Source organism: Lissotriton helveticus, chromosome 7 (genome assembly GCF_964261635.1).
Source record: "Lissotriton helveticus chromosome 7, aLisHel1.1, whole genome shotgun sequence".
In the NCBI taxonomy this organism is placed as follows: domain Eukaryota; kingdom Metazoa; phylum Chordata; class Amphibia; order Caudata; family Salamandridae; genus Lissotriton; species Lissotriton helveticus.
In genome coordinates, this window is record NC_136068.1 from 1,084,352,821 (window position 1) to 1,084,371,159 (window position 18,339).

Here is an 18,339-nt window from a genome sequence, read left to right on the forward strand (position 1 = left end):
AATCCACACTGTGCATGTTATTTTGCTGTGTGCAGTGGCGTGGGGGTTCAGAGCCTGGCCTTTTGCCTGACCAGGCCCTACAGCCAAATGCCTGCAAGCTGCCAATCACTACTGCACCTAGCCTTTTGCTGTACACAATCAGGTTTAGCTGCACAGCCTGTCCTACAACCAGGTACTGTGCCCAACCCTCCATGGGCCGTCAACCCCTAAGACATGCTACCCTTTAGCCAAGCACCGCAAGGGTTGGCCAGAGGACCTGGCTTAGCCAAACCTTCAATGGTGACCAACCCCTACTGTCCTACTATGTACAGCCTTTGGCCATGTGCTGTAGTGTAGTTCCTATATTCCCAATAGGCTCTGCGCATTGGAATAATATACCCTGTAGATTTGACGTAGGACTTATATCTACTAGGTCTCTATCGAATATATTAGACTTAATTGTGAGTGCCAGCTAGCTCAGAGGTCACTAGAAACTTTCTCAAGTTCACAAGAAGGGATTTAGTTTCTGACAACCGCATAAACATGACAACTTTGTTTCCCCATGATAAAACTGATCTTCAGAGTCGTGGAAAGAATAGATAGATATTTCACTCAGTCAATTGTGCATGCTTCGTTTCATCAGAGGTGCAGCGAAATAGAGAGACGGGCGTTTTCAATAAAAGTATTTATTGAACAGTCTTCTTTCTCAAGCATAAGAAATGAACTGTTACAATCGTAAGACTGGTTGCAAAATATAATGCATACAGTAAAAAGAGTAGAATAAAATAATACTGTAAGAGCATTGTATGGTTCCTAAACCATAGATAAATACATACATAAATAACAATGGCTAAAAAGTACTCAACTGGTGCTTCTAACATATGCCTATCCCGATGTACCTAAACTAAGCTTAGTATGAGGGAAGAAGTAAGTGAGGTGTAGCATAAATTTAGTAATCTTTACCAATAATCTCTCCAAGATTTCTCTTAGGGTCTAATTAGCTCCGTACCTTGATTTGGAATGAAGGTCAGGCTCACGACTCGATTTCCCAACAACCCGCAAGGGTAGCTTGGAAACACTGGAGCTGGATTTCTCGGCAGGAGAAAAGACAGCGTCTCTCTCAGTGCGTCTACTGGAGGGTCGGCTTCCTTCGGCACTTGCAGTAGCAGGGCGTGTCGGGCAAGTAGATAGTCGAACTGCTCCAAACCACTGTGTGTTTGCTATGGCAAGTGTGGGCATATTTATACCTTGAAGCTACCGAGTTTGACGTAAAGGTGGACTGAATAACGTCATCAAGGAGTCTCAATTCTTTGAAAACTCCATGAGTTCTTGGACAAGTCAGTTTTCGAGCAAGGGAAATCCCTAGCTGCTGAAGCTGAGTTTTCCAAGAAATCGTTGTAGATTTTCAGAACTAGTGGAAATAGCCCTGCCGTATTTGGACTGCATGAGCTATGTCTAAATATGGTTATGATTCTTATGCCTATATAAGGATATGGTGATTTATACCTATATAAGGGCATGAATCGGGAAAATTACAATAGGGTCCTAAAATGTTATACAACAGTGCTAAGGGGTGGGCCGCAGGGTCTGACCTATGCAATACCCGCTGTGCACAACCTTCGGTTGTGTGCAGTTCTGGTTGGTCACAGGGCCTGCCCTTCTGCCAGGACCTGCATTGGAATGTTTGTGAGTGGCCAATCTGTGCTGCACATGTCCTTCAGCCCTGCACAGCAGGTAAGTTGAAGAGCTTCACCAATGGGCCAACCCTTAGCCAGCTAACCCCTGTTGTACATGGTCTTTTGATGTGTACAGCAGAGTTTGTCCACAGGTACTGGCCATAAGCCAAGTCTTGCAGAAGCCCGTTCTTAAGGGAGGAGAGGCTAAGCCCCCCACCACCACCTTTTGGCCGACATGAAGAGTGTCTGTCAGGCTGAGCAAAGATCAGCCTGACAGATATTCTTAATGTTCAAGTCAGGCAGCCAGGTGCTAGACATGCTCTAAATGCGCAGACGCCTGACTTCCTGAGCTGAACTTTGCCAGGCTGAAGATGTCACAGCGCTATGGGCGTGACCTCTTAAGCCTGGGAAGGTGCTTTGAAGACCTCCCGCTCATGACGAGGAGGAGCGTCAGTGATAGCCTCAGACACGGGCGCTTCAGTGTTAAGCCCTGCAGTGCTCAGGGCCAAGTATGTATAATTGACACCTCTCACAGAGGAGGGTGGAGTCACCAAGTCTGTGACAACATCCCACTTTGTGATGAGGTAGAGACTTCCGCCTGCTCGTTGGCTGATCGAAGGTCAGCCAATGAGAGGAGGTGGCAGTCTGTCCCAATCTTGCAGGAACCTCGAGGCCTAGATCTCTGATGGTGCTGGTAAGTTATTTTTAGGTCGCGCCTGGGCAGCGCATGCGCTGCTCTGCAAGGCATGTGGTATTCATGTATGGAGATGAAGCTCCGCTCCCTCTCCACTCATATTTTTCATTGGTTTGTGTCATTGTCTGTTGTAAACTGTGGCTTTTTTTAATTTTTATTTTTTAAAGTTTTTATTGAAAAGAAACAGACATACAGATAAACAAACCAAACCTCACAAGGCAGAGACATAATAATACATTGTCATGGGACCGTGCAGGCAAAGCTCAAAGGCTAGATGAATACAATGCAATCAGATAGAACGGGGGTAGGGGCGGACAAGGAAACAAGCGGAACCATTAACCATAGATGACGAGTGAATGCCAATTAGGGGGACGAAAACACATCAATGGTCACATCCTGTGGGGGGGTACATATATTACCACGATAAGCATTCCACTAGGACCAGATTCTACCCCATTTCCTGGGCCGTCCCCGGGAAAGGTACACAGTCTTCTCCCGGAACATGCACCAGTCCATGTTTTCTTTCCACTTGGATAGGGTAGGTGGTCCATGTGAACCCCAGAGCTGGTCAATGTCCCTCTTCGCGACCATATTTCCAAGGGTCGCCCATATAATCTGTGCTGAGCTGTAGTCATTAGGCTCCCAAACATTCAACAAACAACGCCTGGCCTCGGGCAGCAGGGACACACCCGTGACACTTTTCATGACATCATGCACTCGGGACCAGAACCTGACCATCTCCGGGCATTCCCACAATATGTGGAGAAAGGAACCAGACATCCCACAGCCACGCTTACATAACCCATCCAAGGAAAAACCCATTCGAACCAGACAAGGCCCAGTGACATACACTCGATGGAGAATCTGAAGTTGGATGAACCTCAAGCGAGCAGGAATGGTGACCTCCCTGGGCGAGGACAAAGCAGATTGCCAGTCCTCATCGTCCAATTCAAGTCCGTCTGCACACCACGCAGCCCGGAGGCGGACCAGGAAGTCAGCTCTGTTATTGATGAGTTTCTTATAAATCAAGGAGATCGTGCTGTCGGGCACATGGCCATCCAAAATGCGGTCTCCAGAGGGGAAGACTCAGGAATATCAGCACCCGCAGCAAACACAGACAACAGAGCGTGACGGATCTGGGCGTACCTAAAGAATTCATTGTCACTAAGCTCATACTCCACTCGCAGCACATCAAAGAACTTGACAGTACCCTTCGACCACAAATCGCCCACTCTGCTGATACCAATCATGCCCCATTTATCAAAGCCTTTCGTTTTCCACAGATGGCCCAAGCATTCCGAATCGATAATTGAAAAAGCTTTATTCGAATTATGCACTCATAAAAGCACACACATATAAAATTGCACATTTGAACAACACTACACATACATTAACACTAGATTTCTAATTAAAATACACAGTATAAACACATAAAATATTCACCAAAAAGTTAATATAAGCTTTCTCATAGGGTACATGAGCTAAATGCAAAGTAAAAAGCCGAATCGCCCACAATGTGGATCAAAACCAAAATTGAACAATCAAAACTTGTTACGTACATTTAGCAACATATTATAGCTAAAAATCATAGTTATCTCACACAAATACTTAGCATTGCTATTCATACGAGCATATAGGCAAGAAAACAAAATAACAAGATTCAAAACCTATTCAGGGATAGGAACCTCCGCCTTATGGACCAGGCCCACCCCAGGTATTTTGCCGTTCCTATTACTATAGGCAATTCGGTTGAGGAACAAATAATTCTCAGCCCCTCAACACCACTAAAGACACCAAGGTTCCTACAAACAGGTGCCAGCCACATTTTCCTTGGATTTACATAAGCCTCACACAGGAATAGAAAATGTGCTATACTTTCATTGGGGGCGCCACATGTCGGGCAACAAGAACTACTATTAGATCCCCAGTTAGACATCAATGACCTCAAGGGGAGTGAACCTGCCCTTAGCTGGAAAAATAATTTCCTGTCTAGTGGTACAGTTAAAGTGTCCCAATACAATTCTAGTACAGGTCTTGTTTTAATTTCCATAAACCTACCCGCCATAGATTCTGGGGTCGCATTCCTCCACAACTTCTGGTCAATGTGATCCCAATATATAGCTTTTATAGTTGTTTTACTAGGGAATACTTCCCCAGAGGGATTTTCCCACAGTTTGGATAGACCAAGCTCGGCAAGAACGTTCCTGAGCTTTTTTAGCCATGCAATTTTATGGAAAACATCAGATTTAGCTAGGGCAGAAAACCCCTCGGCATAGTGTCTAATTTCTGGGGTCGTCCACAGCCGTCTCCAGTAAAGGATGGGCCTTAGGCGGGCACGATCGCTGAGCGATCTTCTTCCTAAATCCAGGCCAAGTGGTATTAACGGGGTACTTTGAGGGAGACTAGTTATCCCTCTCAAAAACCTGTTCTCCGATCTTTGAAGCGTATCAAACCTCTCAAAGCCCCAGACCTCAGCTCCATAAAGGGCTGCGCCTAAGGCTTTGGCGTCGTATACCATGAGAACAGGTTTAATGGGCCTGATTTTAGATTTTGATTGTTCCACTCGAAGCGCTCCCGAGATCTGCTGATGTTTCAGAACTGCCTTCTCAATGTGTCTTGTCCAACCAAGTTTACTTGATATCTCCACCCCTAGGTAAGTAAAGACATTTACTACCTCTAGTCTGATACCGTTCAGAGATACCCTGGGTCGGACTTGGCGCTTTTGCCCAAAGACCATCAGCTTAGTTTTGTTTACATTGACTTCGAGACCCCGTTCCTTACAAAACATATCGAATATATTCAAGGCTCTCTGCAGTCCTACCGGGGTTTTGGACACAATCAGGGTATCGTCGGCGAACATCAGGATCGGAACCCTGATGCCCGCCAGCGAAGGTGCGTCGACCCTCGCATCCAACATCCTATCGACAATGCCATTGATGAACAAGGAGAACAACAGGGGTGCCATGGCACAACCCTGCCGTACCCCCCGCTCAACGGGGAAATTGATGGAAGATTCCCCGTTCCGAATCATACAAAGGGGTGGCCCGAGTAAACCTGCCACACCAACCCAAGGCCGCATTCGCATCACGCCACACTCTCACTGCAATCTTAGTGGGACCGGTCAGTGTTCCACGGAGACTATAAGAATACAACGCTCTGCTGAAGGTCCCCCCAGGCAAAATAAATCTCTCCATGGAGAACGCCGGGGCAGGGCCCGGTGCGTAGGTCGCATGATTAATCGCACTTAACTGGGAAGCCCAATAGTAACGTCTGATGTCCGGGAGGGCTATACCGCCATCATACCATGGAAGCGTGAGTTTAGAAAGAGCAATACGGGCACGCCCATCCCTGACCAGTTGTCTCTGTAGGCTCTCCACTTCACGAAAATAGCCCGAGGCAATCATCTTGAAAAGCGCCGCTCTACCGAGGGGTGACAGCGGCAACCTACGCCAGCGAGCCACATCAAGCTTGAGCCGCTGAAGAGGGGGCAATAAATTAAGCTCATAACGCCTGGAGGGGTCCAAGGAAACATAAATCCCCAAGTACTTAAACCCGGTCTCCGTCACGTGAATCGGAAATCTACGCGGCAGTGGAGGGAGATCTCCAGCCAAAACGTAGACGCAGGATTTAGCCCAATTGATAACAAGACCAGAGTTCTTACCGAAAGAAGTAAGAACATCGAAAAGCACATTAAGGGACTTTTTAGGGGAGGTGAGATATAGGAGGATATCGTCCGCGTATAACGAGACTCGATCCTCAAAATCAGGAGACCATCGGATAACCCGCATAGAAGATTCCCAACGGAGCCACTCCGCCAGAGGTTCGAGAGCGAGAGCAAAAAGCAAAGGGGACAGCGGACAGCCCTGTCGGGTACCCCGTCCAAGCGTAAAAACGCAAGACACTCTTCGATTATCAACTACCTGGGCCAGGGGATTTTCATAAAGAAGTTTCACCCAGGCTATGAAGCCCGGCCCAAACCCGAATTTCGAGAGGGCCGCCTAAAGGTAGGGCCATTCGATAGTGTCGAAGGCCATGGTGGCGTCAAGAGAAGCCAAAATGGCCGGTTCAGTAAGCGTCTCGGCTCTCGCGAGAACCCCGTGGAGTCTGCGCAGATTCAAAGCAGTGTTGCGGTGCGGGATAAAACCGGATTGATCTGGATGGATCAAGTCCCCGATCACAGTTACTAAGCGATTGGCCAACAGTTTAGCCAAAATTTTGGGTTCGGCATTGAGTAAAGAGATGGGTCTGTATGAAGTACAACAATCCCAAGGCTTACCCTCCTTGGGAATGACGACGATGGTAGCGAGTCGTTGGTCCAAGGGGAGGGAGCCAGACTCCAGGGCCTCGAGGAACATGTCTCGTAAATAGGGCGCCATTTTGTCGGGTCGCAGCTTGTACAATTCAATGGGCAAACCATTGGGGTCCATCGCCTTACCCGAGCGGAGGGAACGAATAGCAACCGCGATTTCATCTACTGTAAGCGGAGCATCCATGAGGTCTCTGTCAGAGTCAGAGAGGCGAGGCAAAGCAATGTCCCGCAACAGCAAACGGGAGTCTTCCTCATCCCTGTCACAAACGGAGGTGTACACTGTCTCAAAGTGATCCGCGAAACACTAAACGATCCCAGCAGGGTCAGTGACACACTCACCATCAAGCCTCGCAATCACGGGGACCACACGATTCACTCTCTCCGTCTTGTCCAACCACGCTAGCAATTTACCCGCTTTATCGAATGTATGACGTTACAACGCATACTATTACAACGCATACTTTTACAACACATTTTTAACAACGCAAGTACCATTACAACGAATGTTTTTACAACGCACACCATTATAACGCAAGTGTATTAAATTATAAGAAAGTGCTATTACAACGCATTACATTACTCCGCATACCATTACAACGCATATATATATATATAAAATTATATAAATATAATTATTTTGTAACCTAAAACCTGGCACGGGATGCAGGGAAAATAGGGGTTTTGGGTGGGGAAGTGTATTAAAACGGTAAAATGATTTTAACGTTATTTTTGTAATATAACAACGCTATTTCTATAAAATAAATACTCGAGTACTCAAATTAATACTCGAGTATTAAAATTAATACTCGGGTATATATATATATAATTTTTTTCTCTATTAAACCTATTCCAATTTTTCGGAACATTTGGATATTCACAACAAAAATACCGAAAACAATTCCATTCAGAGTAAACAAACGTGAATAAAGGTAGCCACCATTTTAGAAACTTAACAATACCACAGTCCTACAACAGTTTCCATTACACTACATGGAAATCAAAGCAAACAAAATGGATGCGAATTGTCGAACCAAAACAGATTAAACACATATTTTAAAACAATAAATTAAAATATACATCGACACATCTATTAAAACTAAATAAAATTGTCAAACAAACGATTATTTTATAACATTTTATAATGAGACACAATAAAAACTATAAATACAGGTGACCCACCATTTTGAACTCAGTGGTCGGATGACTACGAGCGAGAGCAGACGCATTTTACGCTACTGCTAACGTGACTGACACAGAAGTTCTATCAGAGCAGTTACAGTACAATTTAAAGTAAGTAAGATATTAATTATTTAAAGTATAAGGTATTAAAATCTGCTTATAAAAAATATTAATATAAAGGTATAATTTTTACAGTTTGAAATTGTCATCAAAACGAATTACTTGGAAGAAAAATGAGTATACATCAAACCATTAAAACCAGTAAGCAGGAATTATTATTAAAATGTCTTCTAAATAGTAATAATGTGCAAAAATACCGTATTAATATGTGATAGAAATAAATGTGTTCAATATTTAATATTTATATTAATTTGAAGCCTACATTTCCAATTAAAATAATTTGTGTTAAAAATACTGTCATACAGTAATCTATTTTTAAATAATGTGTAGAAATGTACAAGTAATAGATATCTTATTTCACATATAAATTAAAGGTCCAAACTTAATGCTTCAAAAGAAGACTTAAAGAACTGCTTCCCAAAAAATCACAAACTACTGAAAAACATCGATAAGTTAAATTAGTCGGTAAGTCCAATTTTAATTATTTCTAAATTTTTTTATCAAACTGATTTTTTCACAGAGATAACTATTATCTTCGAAATGTGTTTTTTAAATAATATGAAAGTATTCATGTGGCTGTATAGTGAAAATCTGTATTAAATGAAAATAATAAAGCAAACTAACTTTTCTAACATGTTTATGTTCAAAATACATAGGGAAACTAAAATGTAGAAATAAACATCTCTTTTTTTTTTACTCAGAATGAGAAAACTGCTCTAATCTTCAAACAGAACACCTAAAGAAGAATATCTCATTTTCGACAACAAAAATTATTACTACAAAGGGTAAGTTACCACATAAAACCATATATTTATTAAATTGTCAAATCAAATCATTGTATATATTTAGCGATTTATAGGTTGTAATGTCATACATTCATCACAATGAATTCCTAGACTAGCTAAATATTTTTATTTAAAAATTTCATTGCAAATAACCTATTAAAAATAATATTTCAATCCCATTAAAATAGGGTATTGTAAATCAAATTTTTAACAACATATATTTTTGGATTTCATTCTACAGAACAACTTTTGAGAAATAAAAAGCCAAACCAGACAAAGAACAGGACTTACAGACCAAACCCAATCGAATCAATTCGAAAACAACACACTTCAAAAAGACAACTAACCACAAACAAGGTAAATTTCTTCAAAAAGTTTTTTCTGATGCTAAATGTACGCTAAAAAGAGCTAGTAAATAAACATAAACCACAAACATTTTCAACAATTTTTGTTTACATTTTTTTCGTTTCAGATCATGTCTCAAGATAAAGCAGCAAAATATATTCAAAGCACAAAAGGAAACAGCCTACTACAATATTCAGGTTATATTTACTGCAAGGAAAGAATAAGTGAACCAAGGAGACATTGGAGGTGCGTGGAATATTACTCATCCCATTGCAAAGGCAGAGCGGTTACTCTTGGAGACATCGTTGAAAAAACAACTGAGCATAATCACTCTGCCTCTGCAATGGAGATTGAAGTAAGAGAAACCATCAATGAATTAAAAAATATTGTAAGCACCTCCAATGACTCCTCTGGTTCAATTTTAAGGGAGGTAGCTCAACATGTTCCAGATCACATTGCTAGTAGTATGCCTATAATACCTAATTTGAGACGTATAATTCAACGTAAAAAACAGGCAAGTAACCCTCAAAGAGTTACACCCCAAACATTCAGTGACATTGTAATTCCACCTGAAATCTCTCTTTCTATTTCTAATGAAACATTTATCCTGCATGATAACCAAAACACTCAAAAACAAATAATTATTTTTAGCACACCCCGTAACCTTGTTAAGTTGGAAAATAGTGATATTTGGATGATGGATGGGACGTTTAAAAGCACACCCCATCCTTTCACCCAAATATACACTATACATGCTAAAATTAATCATACAGTAGTACCCTTAGTATACAGTTTGCTGCCTGATAAACAATCCACAACATACACTGAATTGTTAACAGTGGTTAAATCTAAAACATCCAATAAAAGTCCTAGGAAGATTATAATTGATTTTGAATTTGCCATGATAAATGTTATTTCCAAAATGTACACGGATACCCAAATTCAGGGATGTTTTTTCCATTTCTCCCAGGCATTTTGGCGTAAAATACAAAAATCATCCCTAGTTGTGGATTACATATCAGACAGCAAACTGCAATTTGAACTAAAAAAAACTAACTGCACTTTGTTTTGTCCCTCCTACAAGTGTAGACGAGTACTACACCGCAATTACCGAATCTGAGTTTTTTACTACAAACGAAGACAAATTGGCACCCCTGCTAAATTATTTTGAAGACACATGGATTGGTCATCTAAGCAGGTCGGGTCGCAGGAGGAAGCCACGTTTCCATGTGGAGTGGTGGAACTGCTACACGACCTGCTTAGGAGAGCCAAAAACAAACAATGCCATTGAGGGATGGCACAACTCCTTCAACCACACAATTGGCAAAGCTCACCCAAATTTCTATCATTTCTTGGAAATTTTGAGGAAGGAGCAAAGTTTTCAAGAAATGAGAATGTCACAATCATTAACAGGTAGCCTGAATCCACGCATCTCTAAAAGAACAAAAGAAATGTCTGAACGACTATTGGCAGTTTTACAACAATTTTCGTTGTGTGGGGCTTCAGACTACCTAGATAATGTTGCACATATACTACACTACTAATAATTCCTTCTCTTTTACTTTCCTGTTTTGCCCTAAATTACAATATAACAGATTTAATTTGTTTTTTTAATTGGCTTTTTAAAAAAAAAAATTGAAACAAATTTAAAGTCGGGTCACCTTACCTTTGAAGTCTTCTTTTTTCTATTTTCTTTGCCTTTAATGCAATCCAAAATAATCCAAATCCATGCTTGTTTTTTATTCTATTTTTCCAAACCCATAATAAATTCCAATTTTGAAGATCGATTTACAACACAATTGTAAATTTCAAAACGTTCTTTTCTCCAATTAAAAGAAATCTCCAACGCCAAAACAATCGAAAATATATCCATCTTCTTTCGGTTGTTGAAATCCAAACTCTTTAAAACCCCAAAGATAGATCCATCTTCTTGCTTTTCTCCAAAGAAGCTCTTCTTCAAATCCCTTTTCCAGAAAATGTATATCCATCGAAATTCAAACCCAAAAAAAAAAATCCAATGATGTGTACCATAACTCCTTAAATCCCACGCGATTATCGATCCATTTTCTCCACTGGAAATCTAAACTTCGTAAATCGATCTTCTTCCGATGGAATCTCAAACGAAAAAAAAGCACAAAGATATAGTTAAATACTTTGTTTAACTACTTTATTTAATTGTTACTGCATACATTGCAAAAAAGTTAAACACACACATGACCCGACATAGGCTTACTCTTTCAAAACGATCTTGAACATGCTGATTAGAACCTAAACATCTTTTTGAAATATTCTACACCTCCCTATTCTTTCCTTGCAATAAATATAATCCGCTACATTATAAAATATAAATAAATTGTTTAATAAGTTTCCTACCTGAGCGCAGATCTCCATACATCAGCTCTCTCCAGCGACGCTCCACAATATGGCTACCTGCGCATTTGACGTTAATGCGTATACGTCATCAAAAACTGTAAAAAAAGAAAAAGGACTATTTTTTTATTTCACTTCATTTAATAATAAACATTTTTTTATTACATTACTTCCTTGTAATAAAGTTTAAAAAATTTGAAAAAATGTCTTGAAATTTACTCTTTTTGAAAATAAATAAATATTTATTTTTTCAAAAAATAAATTGCTCTTTACATAATTTTGTCTTATTTATTTTAAACATAAACATTTTGTAATTACTTCTATTGAATATGTATAAAAATATTATATTACTCTTACCTTATCCACGCACTCCATTCAAAGTTTTACGAACCCAGTCACTCTTCAGCCTGCTTCACAATCAAGGTACGCGATGTCTACAAAGAGACCTATGGAAATAAATGTAGGACAATTCCTTCCATTGCAATCAATGATAAAGCGTGTGAACTTTTTTTTAAATAGATGTAGCATCCTTTATCTTTTTTTATTAAATCATTTTTATGTCATTAAATAAAAAATAAAATATTTTAATATTAAAATTTAATATTTTTAATTTGACAAATTACAAATATTAATAAAAATATGTATTTAAATATTTCCAACTTCTTAGTGTATGAGTTAATAATACTATTCTAACTTCAGTTAAAATTACTATACTAACTCCAGGGGAGTGTAATACTAGGGTAAGTGCTGGATAGTGTTCAGGTTAAAATTACTATTCTAACTCCAGGAGGTTGTAAAACTAGGGTAAGTGCAGGATAGTGTTCGGGTTTAAATTACTATTCTAACTCCAGGGGGGTGTAATACTAGGGTAAGTGCTGAATATTGTACAGGTTAAAATTACTATTCTAACTCCAGAAGGGGTGTAATACTAGGGTAAGTGCTGGATAGTGTTCAGGTTTAAATTACTATTCTAACTCCAGGGGGGTGTAATACTAGGGTAAGTGCTGGATAGTGTACAGTTTAAATTACTATTCTAACTCCAAGGGGGTGTAATACTAAAGTAAATGCTGGATAGTCTACAGGTTAAAATTACTATTCTAACTCCAAGGGGGTGTAATACTAGGGAAAGGGCTGGATAGTGTACAGGTTAAAATTACTATTCTAACTCCAGGGGGGTGTAATACTAGAGTAAGTGCTGGATAGTGTTCAGATTTAAATTACTATTCTAACTCCATGGGTGTGTAATACTAGAGTAAGTGCTGGATAGTGTACAGGTTAAAATAACTATTCTAACTCCAGGGGGGTGTAATACTACAGTAAGTGCTGGATAGTGTACAGGTTAAAATAACTATTCTAACTCCAGGGGGGTGTAATACTAGAGTAATTGCTGGATAGTGTTCAGGTTTAAATTACTATTCTAACTCCAAGGGTGTGTAATACTAGGGAAAGTGCTGGATAGTGTACATGTTAAAATTACTATTCTAACTCCAGGGGGGTGTAATACTAGAGTAAGTGCTGGATAGTGTACAGGTTAAAATAACTATTCTAACTCCAGGGGGGTGTAATACTAGAGTAATTGCTTGATAGTGTTAAGGTTTAAATTACTATTCTAACTCCAAGGGTGTGTAATACTAGGGTAAGTGCTGGATAGTGTACAGGTTAAAATTACTATTCTAACTCCAAGGGGGTGTAATACTAGGGAAAGTGCTGGATAGTGTACATGTTAAAATTATTATTCTAACTCCAGGGGGGTGTAATACTAGAGTAAGTGCTGGATAGTGTACAGGTTAAAATAACTATTCTAACTCCAGGGGGTTGTAATACTAGAGTAATTGCTGGATAGTGTTCAGGTTAAAATTACTATTCTAACTCCAGGGGGGTGTAATACTAAAGTAAGTGCTGGATAGTGTACAGGTTAAATTTACTATTCTAACTCCGGGGGGGTGTAATACTAGGGTAAGTGCTGGATAGTGTACAGGTTAAAATTACTATTCTAACTCCAGGGGGGTGTAATACTAGGGTAATTGCAGGATAGTGTACAGGTTAAAATTACTATTCTAACTCCAGGAGGGTGTAAAACTAGGGTTAGTGCAGGATAGTTTACAGTTTAAAATTACTATTCTAACTCCAGGAGGGTGTAAAACTAGGGTAAGTGCAGGATACTATACAGGTTAAAATTACTATTCTAACTCCAATGGGGTATAATACTAGGGTAAGTGCAGGATACTGTATAGGTTAAAATTAATTAATCAATTTAAGTGTCAAAGTAGAAACAATACTAGAGTATATTTTTAATACTACAGTATTATACTTTTTTAACTAGGGTAATAATTTTTATAATAAATAAATGTTACTATAAGATAATATATTAATAATTATTTATAATATTTTTATACTGTAAGGTATCATAGTAAAAAAAATTACTAGAGTATTTTTTTCCACACTACAGTATAATTTTTTATATTATATTTTTAAACTAGAGTAATAATTTTTATAATAAATAAATGTTACTATAATATAATATATTAATAATTATTTATAATATTTTTATACTGTAAAGTATCATAGTAAAAAAATACTAGAGTATTTTTTTCACACTACAGTATAATTTTTTATATTATATTTTTAAACTAGAGTAATAATTTTTATAATAAATAAATGTTACTATAATATAATATATTAATAATTATTTATAATATTTTTATACTGTAAGGTATCATAGTAAAAAAAATACTAGTCTTTTTTTCACACTACAGTATAATTTTTTATACTATAGTAATATTTTAAAAAATTCACAATAAAACATAAATATATTATATTAATAAATAAATTATATTTTTTATACTTACCCAAACATGCGTTGTATAAGTATGCGTTGTAATGGCATCTGCGTTGTATAAGTATGCGTTGTAATGACATGCGTTGTAAAAGATCCTGCGTTGTAAAAGTTGCGTTGTAAAAGAATTGCTGTTGTAATGGTTGTAAACCGCTTTATCACCCACATCATACAGTCGTCCCTGCTGCTCCCTATACATCACTTTCGCAGCATCCGTTACAAGAGCCTTGTAGTCAGCTTGTTTCAAAGCAAGGGAGTGCAACTTGGTACTGGAGACGCCCAACCGAAGATCATCTTCCAAAGCGGCTATCTCGGATTCGATGCGCACAACCTCCACATTTGCAGCCTTTTTAGCAGCGACAATCAAGGATAAAGACTGACCACGTATAACAGTTTTAAATGCTTCCCATAACGAAACAGCAGAAAAAACAGACCCCACATTGTCTTCAAAATAATGCTCAATAGCTTTCACAAGGTCCGGGCGGGTCTTGGGGTTATGAAAGTACCACGGGTTAATAGGAGCTACTCTACCCTCATCGCCTGCCCCTACCTCATATTGGAGCCACAAGGGGGAGTGATCGGAAATACCCCTAGGGAGCTGACGAATTTCTCTGATGGAGGAGGACTGGACCGCCGGCATTAAGAAATAGTCCAATCTAGAAAGGCTGCTGTGTGCCCCAAAGTGGAAAGTGTACTGCAACTGTGTAGGGTGTAGTAGCCTCCAGGCGTCTACAAGCCTGAAGGTCTCTAGCAAATCACTCAACCACCTTTGCGCCCGGGGTAGATCCCTGGGAGGATGACGATCAGAGGTGCCAGAGACAACCGATTTTAAATCTCCACCCAGGATCAGAAGCCCTCAGGAAGGTCCAAAAGGACTCGACACAGATCAGCATAGGTTAAAGCCTGCAGACCCGGGGGACATAGACTGACAGTATGGACAATGTCTTCCCCTCCCACCTGCCAGTGAGCACAGCATAGCGCCCCCTGTCGTCAAGTCTCACCTCGTCAACTGCGAAAGGGAGAGAGGACCGAATGAGAATACCAGCCCCCCTGGACCCAGAAGTAAACCCCGAGTGGGCCACCAACCGATAACCGCGCCTATTCATTGCCTGACAAGCGTTGCCTATTAAATGCGTGTCCTCTAGGAGGACAATATCGGGGGAATGACGCCTAAGGAATCGCAAAACAATACTTCGCTTACTTCTGTCCCCTAATCCATTGACATTCCAGGATAACAGTCTCAACTCGCCGCCCCCATCCCCAAAAAGTAGAAAGAGCAGGACCCACAAAGAACCCCACGATCAATACAGATGAGAAAAACAATACGATGCCTTGCGAGTAAACAGAAACACACACACACACCCCCACCACCCCCCAACTTGACCCCGTTACTCCCCCCACCCTGCACCCCTGCGTAAGACTAATAAGCCACCCCAACTTGCAGTGTGCCTGTCGCCCCATTACTAAACTAAGCTACGCAAAGAACCCAGGAGGAGGAAGAGTCCCCATTTACCCCCGCCATCCCCAGGCTGATCTAGGCCTAACAAAAGACCCAAGTCCAGACTCAGCTGAAACAGCATAAAAGTTCAGACGCCGGGATCCACAGGTGAAGTCCTCATTCAGCCACACCTCCGTCGGCGCCTCCGGGGTACCCAGTATGTTCACTTCTTATAGGCAGGGAGTCGAGCCAGTCACTGACATTTTCAGGGCGATCAAAAAAGAATACACGTTCCCGATATTCAATCCGGAGCCTGGTAGGGAACAATAAGGAGTACTTGAGACCCAAGTCTCGCAATCGCTTCTTAACTCCCTAAAATCCAAGTCGTTGTTTTTGGACAAGCGGCGAAAAGTCAGGATAAAAGGAAACGGAGGCATCTTCAAAGTTCACTGGGCCCTTGTCCCGTGAGGCCTGTAGAACAGCGTCCCGGTCTCTGAAGTGAAACAACCGGGCAATAATGGGCCTCGGGTGTGCGCCCGGCTTAGCCTTCCCGCCGGGAACACGATGAGCGCGCTCAACCGCAAAGAACTTGCTGAGTCCAGCGGGAGAAAGATAGTTGGCAATCAAGTCCTCCACCAAGAGGTCGACCCCCATAATCTCGGGATTCTCCGGGACACCAATAAGGCGCACATTGTTACGACGGGCCCTATATTTGTAGTCCTCGAGACGACGAGCCATTTGGTCATGTGAGGAACGCAGATTGCCGATCTCAGCCTGGGCGTCTGTGACATCCGCAGTAAGACTAGAAGTCTTCAAGCCCAATGACTAAACTGTGGCTTTTCATTGGTCAGTAGGCTTAGTAGTCCCACCTTAGTACGGCCTATTCCCATTTTGTAACCTTCCATGGGACACCCCCTGTTACGTGTGTTGTTGCTCGCTAGGCTTTAATTACAGCCTCTAAGCACTATTTTCTCAAAGGAAAAAACAGGACACTCTCCCTCTCAACGCATTTGCAATGCCATAGGTCTCGCATTTGCTAAGGTTTAAGCTATTGGCATTGTAAATGGCAATGCTTTTCATGTAACTATTTTAAAAAATCACATAAATAAAAGGCATTGTCATTTACAATGCCATTAGCTCAAACTCACGTAAATGCGAGACCTATTGCATTGCAAATGCTTGTTATTTTACTGTTTGATGTGTGCATGCATATGTATTTGCATGAGTATATGTGTATTTGTGAGTGTGTGATGTGAAATGGGTGTATGTGCATTTGGATCAATGTATGCACGCTTGTGAGTGTGTGTGTGTGTGTGTGTGTGTGTGTGTGTGTGTCTCTGTGTCTGTGTCTCGCCCTCCTGCATGAAATACGGGGAAAATCGTTTACAACGCAGGAATTACAACGAAAGTCGTTGCAACGACTTTCGCTGGAGGGCGCTGTTGGATAGGGAATAGTTTAATTTTCTATCCAACACTTTCCCTACTATCCACGGGGGCTGGAGTTGGAATAGAAAATTTAACTATTCCACTATCCAGCGCCCCCCAACGCAAGTCGTTGTAACGACTTGCGTTGTAAAGGCATGCATGGTAAAAGCATGTGTTGAAACGTCATACATCCTGAAATACTGGCCACCACAGTCTTGCACCCATTCCTCCACAGTCAACTCCTGCAGCATATGGCCATAGGCCTATTTTTTAGGTCTCGCCAGTTATATCCCGCAGGGATAAATAGGCGAGATTATAGTAAGCGGAAAATAAAAGTCTACCTAGCCTGGGGATCGCGTACAGTTCATGTGAGCTATACGCGCGCACAGAGCCAGCCACATCACACACCACCATTTGTCTGTGCCTCGGCATCAGATTTCAAAGAGTGCCGCTCCCCCGCCCCCCACTTGCACATCGCACACCACCATTTGTCTGAGCCTTGGCATCAGACTTCAAAGGAATGCGCTCCCCCGCCCCTCCCCGCCACAGCAATGCTGAGAGCTTGGGGTTTTTTTGCATCCATTTTGCGGGGAAGCCGTGTTTTGTTCGGCGTTCTCTGCACCTTTCTCGTTTTTTTTTTCTGGACAAAAGTGAAAGCCTACCGTGCTTGTTTACAGTAGCCTTGCTCCTCAAATGCTGTTGCTGTGTTGCCATCTCTCTAGGGACACTCAGCTTGAAAACATTCGACTTGCTAGCTGCAATGCTACATCCGCTATGCTTTGCCTCTAGACTCGGTGATCCCTCGCAGACTATGCTGACTCTGCCCCTCCTGATTCTGAAACTGACCAATGCAGTCACCACGCAGTCTCTTCTCTCTGTCTTATGATGTCTGCCCTGCCACCATTTACTTCAGACCCTCACCCTCACACCTCCTCACCCTCACACACCCTCACACACCCTCACTCACCCTCACACACCCTCACACACCCTCACACACCCTCACTCACCCTCACACAACCTCACTCACCCTCACTCTCACCCCCTCACACCCCCTCACCCCCTCACACCCTTTCACCCCACCTCACCCTCACCCCCTCACACCCCCACACCCCCTCACCTTCACACACACCCCCTCACTCTCACACCCCCTCACTCTCACCCTCACACACCCTCACCCACACTC